At 35.4% G+C, this 13,244-nt stretch overlaps 2 pseudogenes; both read left to right on the top strand.

Annotated features, from left to right (window-relative positions):
• Positions 1 to 350: 350 nt before the first annotated feature.
• LOC141815176 (calcium-dependent protein kinase 10-like) lies at positions 351 to 5,746 on the top strand (annotated as a pseudogene).
• Positions 5,747 to 9,511: 3,765 nt separating this feature from the next.
• Positions 9,512 to 12,686, top strand: LOC141815175 (pollen-specific protein C13-like; annotated as a pseudogene).
• The last annotated feature ends 558 nt before the right edge of the window (positions 12,687 to 13,244 follow it).

Raw genomic sequence — 13,244 nt, 5'->3', positions numbered from 1 at the left:
GCCTAAGTTTCGATTTTATTCACGGGAAAAGCGCGAGATTTTATTCACTTTTATTCTTTTCTCTTTGATTTCGTCTCTGATTCCTGTTTTTTTCCTGTTTCATTCTTGCCCCTGGAAAAGTTTCGATTTTGCAGCATTTGTTTATCTTCACTTGATCATTTAGCCTTTCGTTTGTAAGAAAGCTTTGATCTTTGCCAGTGTTTTCGAATTTTCAAGCTTCTGGACAAGGATTATCACATTGGTCCGTCGACTAGGTTTTGAGCTATAATTAGTTGATCTTGGAAGCTCCTCCAGTAGTCCAAGTCGAAATGCCGTGGAGCGGTCGAGGAGGCATTTGAGTGCTGTATACGATGGGCAACACGTGCGCGGTGCCAAGCCTGACGAAGAACGGCTTCTTCCAATCAGTTTCAGCAATTATTTGGCGCTCCCAGTCGGAGAACCAAGCCAACTGATTCCACTAAAGTATCCTCAGTAGCCACCACTGATGCTCCCGAACCCATCAAGATCCACGGAGTCGAATCGATTCGCACCGAAGTCGCCAGGAAACCGGCGCCGACGGACACTTCGAAGAAGGCGACCCAGGTCAAGAGGATCGGGAGCTCCGCCGGTCTTCAGGCTGGCTCCGTGTTGAAGCGCAAGACCGAGAATTTGAAGGAGATTTATCGCTTGGGGAAGAAGCTTAGGCAGGGCCAATTCGGTACCACATTTATTTGCGTGGAGAATGCAACTGGAAAGGAGTACGCTTGCACGTCGATCTTGAAGCAGAAGCTCCTCACCGACGATGACGTGGAGGATGTGAGGAGGGAGATCCAAATAATGCACCACTTAGCCGGGCACCCCAATGTCATTTCCATTAAAGGGGCTTACGAGGATGCAGTGGCTGTCCATTTGGTCATGGAGCTGTGCGCAGGCGGGAACTATTCGACAGGATAATCCAGAAGGGTCACTACACGGAGAAGAAGGCAGCCGAGCTCGCAAGGGTGATTGTGGGGGAGCTTGCCATTCAATGCGAGTCATGCATCGGGAACTCAAGCCAGAAAATTTTCTTTTTGTCAACCAGATGGAAGATGCTCCTCTTAAAACAATTGACTTCGGATTGTCAATATTCTTTCGACCTGGTATGCATTGTTTCTTTCTATAAATGAATTCTTGAAAGACTGTTGCTTTAGGAAAATGTGGGATTGAGAATTTGGCTAAAGTCAGAGACTTAGGTTGACACTGGACATCATGGAGCAAAATAGATCAAAAATGTAATTCTTGATATCTCCAGTCTTATTATCTAGTTTGGGTGGATTTACGCGAACATTAAGCTGTTACATCCCTTTTAATCTGGACGGTGGCTGAAGATACTTGAGGATCCTGGCTTGTTATTGATATTGAAGGTTCATCAGCAAGTTGTCATTGTTCATAACTGTCTAGGTGGCTGATGAATTGTGCTGATTGAGATGTGTAGTGAAACTGTTTAGAAAACTCATATAAGGCCCTGAATGACAGTGAAAATTTGGTTGCAGGAAATAAATTTTTGATGAATCATAGTATGCAAACTACAGTTTGTAGTGAAGTCCACAGATTCATATTGTTAACATGCTGTAGTACGAATATTTTAGTTTCCAATGCAAAAAAGTATTCAAGTCAATTGTGTGTGTCTCTCTTGTATGCTTTCTTAGTTACTATTCAACAAATTACTTTAAAGTGGGAGAGCAATAACTAGGAAAATATACTTCTCCGATGTAATAATCAGAGAATGTCGCATTAGTAGTTTGCACACTAGAACATGCTAAGTAAGAGAATATCTAGCATTGTAGGATGTTTGTCTGGGAAATGAGTTCACATCTAAAGATCTTGTGCACGAGACGTCGAAGTTAGATGTACTATTGAGTGGGCAATGCACACTTCAGTTTGTAAGTCCAGAAATAAATAAGGCTGATTTTAGTTTCTGTTCCGTGTTATCGTATCAAAGATAAATTCACAATTCCTTTCCCTAGATATAGATTTTTTTTTCTGCTTCACGCGAATCACTTGCAAATAAAGATCAGCTTGTCATCCTCCACAGAGTCTTGTTTATACAACTTATATGTCTGTCATGTGTACCTTGACATGAGAAGAATGAGGCTTTCATTGTTTTATCAATTAAAATGTCAGTTATGGTTTCCTAGTAGGTTCACTGCCTTTTATAAGACAAGGTGTAGGAAGCATTTCACTTGACTTATCGCACTGTTAATTAGCTGATATTTCTTTCAGGAGAAACATTTAATGATGTGGTTGCCAGCCCTTACTATGTTGCTCCAGAAGTCCTGAAGAAACGTTATGGACCAGAGGCAGATGTTTGGAGTGCTGGAATAATTATCTGCATTTGTAACGTCCGAAAAATCTCAAAAATAATTTTAGAAATATTCTATGATTTTTCTAGAATTTTAGGATATTTTTCTGAAATTTTTAGAGTAGCGGAATTAGCAAAAGTAAATCGGAATAAAAAGGGACGCGAGATTCAAACTCATGACCTATTAAAATCTACACCCCTTAAAACAGTTCCAATAACCAAGGGGCCCAAGAAGAGTTTATTAAACAAAATAGAACGGAATTATATTTATAAACGGGTCGGGTTTAGAGACCACTTAATATAAATAGGGGTTTAAGCGAGGGTTTTGATTATTTTTGGAAACTTCCTCCCCCACCTCGAAAACGGCGCCGCCCTCCTCCTTTTGGGCGGAAATCCTTCTTTTGGGTGGTAGCTGGCCAAGGAGAGAGAAGATCCAAGGGGTTCTTGTAGATCCGGGCTCACCCAAGCGAGAAGAACGCATAGACGTAGGAAGATCGCCGAGAAGGTCTTCGTTTTCAGAATTCTAACGAAAGAATTGTAAGAAACTTAGCGCAGAATGTAAGTGCATCCCTCACCTGCAGTATGAGTAGTTCCGTTGTTTTCTATGTTTTTCCATAAACATGATTTTGTTAAAGTATATGCATGATTTTGTTAAAGAATATGGTAGAATTGCATGATATAAGAAGTAAGATATTGTAAGTGCATCCCTCACCTGCAGTATGAGTAGTTCCGTTGTTTTCTGTGTTTTTCCATAAACATGATTTTGTTAAAGTATATGCATGATTTTGTTAAAGAATATGGTAGAATTGCATGATATAAGAAGTAAGATATTGTAAGTACATTTATCACCTGCAGTATGAGTTGTTCCGTTATTTTCTTTGCTCTTTCTATAGTATGATTTTATTAAAAGCATGCATAAAGTTCTTTTACATAGCATGTATAAATTGTTTCCTGTGTTTTTCCATAAACATGATCTTGTTAAAGTATATATGCATGATTTTGTTGAAGCATACGTAAATGGTAGAATTGCATGATATAAGAAGTATGAGAAAGGTATTTTACTTTTAAGAGGCGGGTATCGGGCACAAGGTTCGCCCATAAGAAATGCAAGACATAAAGGATTCTGGGCACAAGGTTCGCCCACAAGGAAAGGAATCCAGGGCACAAGGTTCGCCCATAATGAATTCCGGGCACAAGGTTCGCCCATAAGAAAAGGAATTCAAGGCACAAGGTTCGCCTATGTAAGAGATGTCTGCATTGATACCTCGCTGGGCCCAAAGAAGGATGTTTATTTATTTTCACTTATATATAATATAAGTTTTTTCCCATATCATTTACCAGCATTTCTTTCATATAATAGCATCAGTTATTACGAAGTTTTCTATGGTTTTTGTGAGTTAGATGATGTACTTACTAAGCGTTGCTTATAGTTTGCATTCCTCATATTGCAGATAAATAAAAGGAAAAGTTTTAGGAAAGAGGAGGCAGCTGGAAAAGTGTTTGATGTGTGGTGTCGGCGGAACCGCGGAATAAGATCAAGAATTATATAAATGTTTACTTTACGTCCAAGAAGTTTATTTTTATTTCTTTTGCTTCCGCATGTTAAACAGAAAAAGAAAAGCTATTTGAGTTATTTTATTTAAAAAGTAAAAGTTAAAGAAAGTTTAAAGTACGTAACGTCTCCCTATTAGTATAAGAAAGAGGGGGGGCGTTACAGCATTCTTCTTAGTGGCGTGCCTCCATTTTGGGCTGGTAAGAACTTGTCCTAACTGATTGCTCATTCTACTGCTGGGCTAGTTAACAGTTAGTTATCTAGACACTTGCTATCTGTGTATCCATTATTTTTTTTGAAACAACATGATGATCTCTTTGTAATCTATTCCTAGAATCTGAGCAAGGTATGTTTGAGGAGGTCTTACATGGTGCACTTGACTTTGAGTCCGATCCCTGGCCAAGCATATCAGAAAGTGCAAAAGATCTCATAAAGAGGATATGCTTGTCAGAGATCCCAAGAAGCGGTTGACTGCCCATGAAGTTTTATGTGAGTTTCCTACTTTTCTGCCTCAATGGTGATTATTTTTCTTAAAAACTATTCATCTTGGTTAAAATTTTTATCGCTTAATACTTGTCAAGGGACTTGTGGCAGTTACAAATTATCATTTATGTTTCAGGAAACTGGACACATAATAAATCAAGCAATCTGTTTGTTTCGGTTAAAAAATGGAACTTACACATAGTTAAGTAGCATTCTTTTATCCAAATACCTTTCAGGTCATCCTTGGGTTGAGATTGATGGTGTGGCTCCTGATAAGCCTCTGGATTCTGCAGTTCTTTCTCGCTTGAAACAGTTCTCAGAGATGAGCAAACTCAAGAAGATGGCCCTCAGGGTAATTTTGTAATGCTGAAGATTCTAATAGTTTATCGATCGATTTTATATTAAGTAAATTGTTGCATATGCTCTTTCAAAAATGTACTACTTTAAAGAATATTTGTTTCAAAAAATTTGGGGTCAAAACCAGACAATTCTTTCACTAAGCTATCAATGATGGTTATCTCAATAATTAGCACTCAGAAATTAAGTATTGATTAAGTTGTTACAATTTGTTATCTCAGTGATCTGGCTTGGTTATCTTAGTTGAAATATTTGAAGATCAACTATAAATTTGCTAAATGAAGACTTCATTATTTCATGTGGCATTTCAGGGTCACCATTTTACCTACCATGATTTCCAAAACCATGCACATTCATGGAAATGTAGTGGCTTCATAGTTGCAACACTACACTAAGTAGTTTAATGCATGGATCAAAATTTTGTTTCATGTTGCCGGCACAACTGGAATATATCATTCCATGCAAAGTTTGGCACATGACACATGGCGAAAAGGAATAATGTTGCCCTTGTCATGTAGGACTGAACGGTATCATATTCATTTTGATTCACTCAAATGAACAAATATTGAAATCATATTGGTACAGTATGATATAGTATCAAAATGGTATTGTTCCAATTAAAGATCGAAATACCAACACAATTTGAAATTTTAAATCTTGCTTTAATAAGCAAAATAAACTAGGCAATCTTAGAACTGACTAGGTAACCACTTTGACATGAATGCAGACAGAACAATAGGTTTTTCTGATATGCGTCTTGGTAAATGCATATTCGCTATAATTTTACTGTTGAATGATATGCATCTCTTTCCATTTTCCTGTCTAGGTTATTGCTTCAAACCTCTCTGGATGAAATTGCTGGGATGAAGGAGATGTTTAAGATGATTGACACACATAACAGTGGACATATGGCCTTCAAAGAACTCAAAGTTGGATTAGAAAGAGTGGGTGCCAAACTCACAAAACCTGAAATTGTGGCACTTATGCAAGCAGTAAGTTCCATTGTAATTATTGATTATATCATAGAAAGTTGATTAAACTTATCTTTCTTTTTGAGTTTGAATATAACTGTCAAGTCAAATAAAATCAGCTCATTGTACTTCATATTTTATACTTTACAATGCAAATCGTGATAGAGAATCCCATGAAAAAAAGAAAAGGAGATGTACAATTGGATCTAAGGTCTTGTCAACATCAATATTGTTTCCAAATCATTCAGTGTAGATAATAACATTTGAGTGATATTTAACTATAGAATTAAGTATGAAATTGCCAACCTTCATAAGGTTGATGGTCTATCAAATATTTGTGTCTTCTTAATAATAGATTGGTTTTCTTCCTAATAAATCAGACTTCTAGCTACTGAATATATAGGTGACCAATCGACATTGTGATGGTACTAGACTTGGCTAGTTGAGTTGCTCATGTGAAGGGGACTAGGGGAGAGTTACTAATATAAAACTGGTCCCTTCTCTATAGCTCAAGCTTTTCGATAAGTGGTCATTTAGTCAAACTATAAAATGTATATCTCAAGTGATTTTTTGGGTTGGTTCCATTTTTCATAGCTCTGTTTGCAATGACCCTCAAATCTTTCTGGACCACATGAATGAGTTGAATTTTACTTTGTTTCTCCTCTATTCTCCACAGCCACTCTATTATGCATAACTTTCCTAAACAAATCCAGTGTATGTTTTACTGCTATTTGCTAATCACAATGCTGCATAAATTACACGGAGATGGAAGCTAATTTAGTGTGTGCCTTTCGTGTATCTAATTATTCCTTCAAAGACATTTGTCTTTGCATTTGTTAACAACAAATCGGAATTGTTGTTTGTAGAAAAGAGATACAAAATGATGAAGAATGGATACTTCTTGTTTGTTGTATGCGTAGGATCCACACTACACTGAATTTACATTAATTGTGTGTGCATATGAGACTCGATCCATCTTCGTTCAAGGATATCGATAAATGTTTCCAAACACCAGGAAAAGTTAGAGGATGAACTATGAAGTTTGTCTATAACAATTGTGCACTTAACTGTTGCTGTATGTTCTTTTCTTTGATTCCAGTGGAAATTGAAAACTAAAATTTAAGTGAGGACTGATACTTTGTCTTTAAGAGTTTGGACAGATTCTTCGTTCAAGGCTTGCAATTTTGTTAGCCTCACTGAAAATTAATAATTAGAGAAATTATCATAAACTTTGATGCAAAATATATGATAACACTCACGCTAAGTGTCCTTCATCCACATCCCCATGGTTAGATGAAGAGAGATAAATCAAGAACTAAACGGCTCCTTAAATGGGAGAGTTTTTTTACCATAACTGTGAATTCGTACTCATTGATACAAGTCTATCACTTGGATATCAACTCAATTACGTCCGGGAGCACATATCTTTTAAACATAGAGGTCATCACAACAATAGTTGTTATCATACACTTTTGACTGCAAAAGGTGAAGTCATCACTTTGACGGCCCCTTCAGGTTAGCCTCTCACTATTCCGAAGAGAATAAATCACATGACTTTGCCTTTAGCATCAGTAACGCTTGTAGAGGTTGAGACAACCCCATGGAGATTTGATCCCAAATTTATTGGCAATAACTACCACTTGGACATCAACTCAACCATGTCCAGAGGCACAAGTATCTTCCAAACACAGAGACAAGCACAGCAATATTTATTAATTATCATACACTTTTGATAATAAAAAAAAGAAACTATCACTTAAACGATCCTCGAGAGTGTCTTCCACTATCTAAATCAAAGGGCCGTGGGAGCACGGTTATCATAAACTTGCCACCACGAATCGTTGCTTGAGGATGACTGACATACAGTGGACTGCAAAATATCAAAGTTTATTGACTTGGACTTTTTCTACAACTATCCATCAACAATAAGTTTGTTCAAAACATTCCATCTTTATTTTGACCGTGAATATTTGGCTGCTTTGACCAAAACAATAAAAATGGTAGCGTAATTTTGGCGGCTAATCCAAACGATTAGTACAAACGCCATAAGTCAACAATGGCATACAAAATTGAGAGTCCGTTAAACTTAGTATAAACAGTTACAAATCCACAGTCATAGTTGACCAAGGACTTTGACTTTTCAAAAGAAGGATATATTTTTTTTTCTTGTTACAGTTAGCCACCGCCATAATGTCAATTCCCTATAATATAAGCTGTTTTGGATGACATGATTAAACAGTGCACGATATGCCTTCCTCCAGTAGAGAGCTCCAAGGGCCAAGACCTCCACCATTGACTGTGAACAAGGCTTCATGGAGAGCAAAGAAGCCCTCCACCGGCACCGGCACCGGCAGCTGCAGTAGTCGAGATCCAGTCGTCATCGTCTACGTCGACTCGCCGAAGGTGATCCACACCAGGCCCCAAGATTTCATGAGCCTGGTGCAACGCTTGACTGGAAAATTATCATCATCGCCGTCGTCTCATGGCAGTCACTGTGGCTCCAATCGCAGCGCTCATGGGAAAAGATCATCGTCGTCTCCGGCGATGCGCGAGGTCGACGGAGAAAGAGGAGGTAGCGGTACGAGTGATCAAGATCACGGAGGGGACTCCTTGCTGCTTACGCTTGGCTCTTCTCCAATCATTTCTCCAAGTGTGTTTGACTCTTCTCCTGATTACACATCCTTGAAGGATTCTAGCTAGCCACTGATCTTTTAAAGTTCGTCGTAAATAGAGGGATCAAAAATGGAAAATGAGCAGATAACTAAGCGCTATTATATATATATATATATATAGCTAGTGAACATGTATCATTATCATTTACATTATATATAATTATGTATATAGATAGAATAAGTTCATATCTAATTAATGATATGAAATTTAAAAATATCTATTGAATAGTATAAATATTCATGTAATGTAAAATTAATAATAAATCATTTTTTATAAGATAAGTCTTTTGCATTACATTATTATTTTATTATTTCTCTTCTCTTAGTAATTTTTGAGAGCATACTATCTTTCAAAAAAGTGGAATCAGAGCCAATTGCATCAAAATCCTTTTCTTTCCAATACTCTCAACTTACCAAATTCAATTATAAGAATTAATCATTTAGAATAAAGACAATATTCGGATCTCAAGGAGTATAGGATATTGTTGAGCATGATTTTAAAGAGTCCTTAGATGTAGTAATTCTACCTCAAAACTAAAAGGATATTTTAAAGAAAGAAAAGATCAACATGCTCTCACTATCATCCATTAAGGTTTGGATGATGATATATGTTTGAGAAGATAGTCAATAAGACAACATCAATGAAAGCGTGGGAGATGCTTAGCAACTCTATTATATATAGGAGTGGACAAGATGAAGAAGGTGCGACTTCAAACTCTAAGGATTGAGTTTGAATCACTTTTTATGAAAGAGAGTGAATATATCTCTGACTATTTTATAAGAGTTTTTGCTAAATTATCAATCAAATGAAAAGACTTGGAGAAACTGTGTTTGACATTCGAGTGATTAAAAAGGTACTATACTCTTTTAGTACAAAGTTTAATCATGTTGTTGCAATTGAAGAATCTAAAAATTTAGAGACTATGATCGTTGATGAATTAAACGGATCATTACAGGCTCATGAAGAAAGGATGAACCATGGAAAGCAAGAATAATCAAAATATATATGTGTTACAAGTAAAGACTTGTAAGAGGTCATGGAAGAGCAAGAGGAAGAGGTAATTATATGAAGATATGATGACAGAAAAATAAATCTCAAATTAAATATTATTCTTATCATAAATTTGGACATTATGCTTGAGAGTATCATTCAAACATGAAAGATGAAGAGGCAAATCTAATAGAGAACAAAGAAGATGATGCTGAGCAATCTTTGTTTCTTACACTCAAGGAGGACTCTATTGGAAAAATAAATACATGGTATCTTAATATATACATGATCCACACCAGGCCCCAAGATTTCATGAGCCTGGTGCAACGCTTGACTGGAAAATTATCATCATCGCCGTCGTCTCATGGCAGTCACTGTGGCTCCAATCGCAGCGCTCATGGGAAAAGATCATCGTCGTCTCCGGCGATGCGCGAGGTCGACGGAGAAAGAGGAGGTAGCGGTACGAGTGATCAAGATCACGGAGGGGACTCCTTGCTGCTTACGCTTGGCTCTTCTCCAATCATTTCTCCAAGTGTGTTTGACTCTTCTCCTGATTACACATCCTTGAAGGATTCTAGCTAGCCACTGATCTTTTAAAGTTCGTCGTAAATAGAGGGATCAAAAATGGAAAATGAGAAGATAACTAATGCTATTATATATATATATATAGCTAGTGAACATGTATCATTATCATTTACATTATATATAATTATGTATATAGATAGAAGTAGTTCATATCTAATTAATGATATGAAATTTAAAAATATCTATTGAATAGTATAATATTTATGTAATGTAAAATTAATAATAAATCATTTTTTATAAGATAAGTCTTTTGCATTACATTATTATTTCTCTTTTTTTTCTTAGTAAATTTTTGAGAGCATACTATCTTTCAAGAAAGTGGAATCCGAGCCAATTGCATCAAAATCCTTTTCTTTCCAATACTCTCAACTTACCAAATTCAATTATAAGAATTAATCATTTAGAATAAAGACTATATTCAGATCTCAAGGAGTATAGGATATTGTTGAGCATGATTTTAAAGAGTCCTTAGATGTAGTAATTCTACCTCAGAAATGAAAGGATATTTTAAAGAAAAAAAGATCAACACGTCTTACTATCATCCATTAAGGTTTGGATGATGATATATGTTTGAGAAGATAGTCAATAAGACAACATCAATGAAAGCGTGGGAGATGCTTTGCAACTCTATTATAGGAGTGGACAAGATGAAGAGGTGCGACTTCAAACTCTAAGGATTGAGTTTGAATCACTTTTTATGAAAGAAGTAGCGAGTAACACCCCTGACTATTTTATAAGAGTTTTTGCTAAATTATCAATCAAATGAAAAGACTTGGAGAAACTGTGTTTGACATTCGAGTGATTAAAAAAGGTACTATACTCTTTTAGTACAAAGTTTAATCATGTTGTTGTTGCAATTGAAGAATCTAAAAATTTAGAGACTATGATCGTTGATGAATTAAACGGATCATTACAGGCTCATGAAGAAAGGATGAACCATGGAAAGCAAGAATAATCAAAATATATATGTGTTACAAGTAAAGACTAACTTGAAAATCAAATTAAGGAGTTTATAATATAGGTCGAGGTCAAAGACGAGGTAGAGACCAAGGATGAGCAGAGGCCGAGGTTTAATATATGGTCGCAGTCAAGGAAGAGATGAACAACATTTTCAGTTTGATAAACGAAATTAAACATTTGTAAGAGGTCATGGAAGAGCAAGAGGAAGAGGTAATTATACGAGGTATGATGATAGAAAAATAAATCTCAGATTAAATATTATTCTTATCATAAATTTGGACATTATGTTTGAGAGTATCATTCAAACATGAAAGATGAAGAGGCAAATCTAATAGAGAACAAAGAAGATGATGTTAAATAATCCTTGTTTCTTACACTCAAGGAGGACTCTATTGGAAAAATAAATATATGGTATCTTGATAATAGAGCCAACAACCATATGACGGATGATAAAAGTAAATTTGTGGAGCTTGATACAAACAAAAAAAGTTTTATAAGTTTTGGAGATAATACAAAAGTCAAAATTAAAGACAAAAATATGATTCTCCTTGAAACAATAAATGGTGGTCATAAAATTCTTTATGATATTTATTATGTTCCAAAATTGACTAGCAAAATTTTAAGTATTTGTCAACTTTTGAAAAAAAAATTACAAGATTCATATGAAAGATTGTATGTTTTGGTTACGAGATCAAGATTCTAACCTTATTACTAAAGTGTCTATGACTAAGAATAGGATGTTCTTATTGGACTTGAAGAATTATGAGTCTATATACTTGAAGACTTGTATACAGAAGATTATTAAAGGAACTTCATGTCGAACAAGAATAAGCTATGAAGATTATGATTGATAATAAGTCAACTCAAAGTTTGGCAAAGAATCCAATATTTTATTAACGCAACAAGCATATTGACACAAGATATCATTTTAGTCAAGAATACATTACAAAGAAAAAAGTTGAACTTGATATGTGATGGCGATGGATCAAGTTGTCGATATTCTTACAAAACCATTCAAATTTGATGATTTCAAAGATTGAGGTTCATGTTTGGATTAAGGAAAATTTAAATTTAAAAGGGAGTGTTAGAAATTGAATTAAACTTGAATACATCCATAATAAATGTTTGAAATACATAAATCAAATAAAATATGAATTTTGTAATTTATGTATCTAAATAGAATAAGGTTCATGTTTCTGATCTAGAAATATATATTGAGTAATATAAATGCTCATATAAAATTAATAATAAATCATTTTTTATAAAATAAATATTTTATAATATAAATTATTATACTATTATTCCTCTTTTCTTTCTAAGTAAATTTTTGAATCCATTATCTTTCAACAGTCATCCAAGGCATATAAATTCGATCTCTGTTTTTTTTTCTTGTTTTCACCCTGTATTTTAGTTACTTTTTATTAATGCCCCTGCAGTACTATAGTCGTGTTACTGACAGCTGTAGGTGCGAAGGTGAAGCTGGAATGCCGACGCTTTGAGACGGGCGCCGTGAACGAGTACGCGGAGGGGTGGCGGACGGCGGACGCCACCGGCACGTACCACTTGGAGGTGGAGAACCACCACGAGGAGGAGATCTTCGAGGTGGTGCTGGTGGAGAGCCCCCTGAAAGGCGACTGCGACGAGATCAGCCAGGGGAGGGACCGCGCGCGCGTCCTCGTCTCCGGCCGCAGCGGCCTCGTCACCCCCGTGCGCTACGCCAACGTCCTCGGCTTCCTCAAGAGCAAGCGGCGTCCTCCTCCAGCAGTGCGCTCTCGGCGACGACGATCACTATTGATTAATCGAGCAATGGAGAAAACAATTAATTAATAATTAAGTAATTATGTCTTTCTGTTCGATTAATGAAATAATGGGGAGAAGCTTTATTTCTAAAAAGAAATCGCCATCGTTGATTGAGATATCTTCACCATATGATATGCTATAATTGAGAATTTACTAAAAATAAGTTTTCATAATTGAGAATTATTATTATTTTTTTAAAAAGACTCCTATAATTATTTTATTAAGAAAATACATTTTATTCCTTTGTTATATGACATAAATTGTTTTTTTAAAAACAATAGTTTACAATTAGATTTTATCAAAATAGAATTTTTAAATATAAAAATATTAATATTTTATTTATAATATTCAGAGGCTCGTGGTGGACATCTTTAATTTTATTTTAAAAGGGTACGATTGTAAATCAATTACTTTAAAAATTAATAAAAATGAACATTTTGTAAATTAATTACTATAAAATTTAATTTTAATGTAAGTTGATTTATTAAATAAGAAGCATGAATATGAAGTTCATAATAATCAAAAAAGACACAAAGAATATAAACTAAATTTT

Source organism: Curcuma longa, chromosome 21 (assembly GCF_044706935.1).
Source record: "Curcuma longa cultivar G26 ecotype Majalengka, Jawa Barat chromosome 21, ITB_CL_G26_1.1, whole genome shotgun sequence".
NCBI classification, from domain to species: Eukaryota; Viridiplantae; Streptophyta; class Magnoliopsida; order Zingiberales; family Zingiberaceae; genus Curcuma; species Curcuma longa.
The sequence above is the reverse complement of the archived record's forward strand: the minus strand, read 5'-3'. Positions and strand labels throughout refer to the sequence as shown.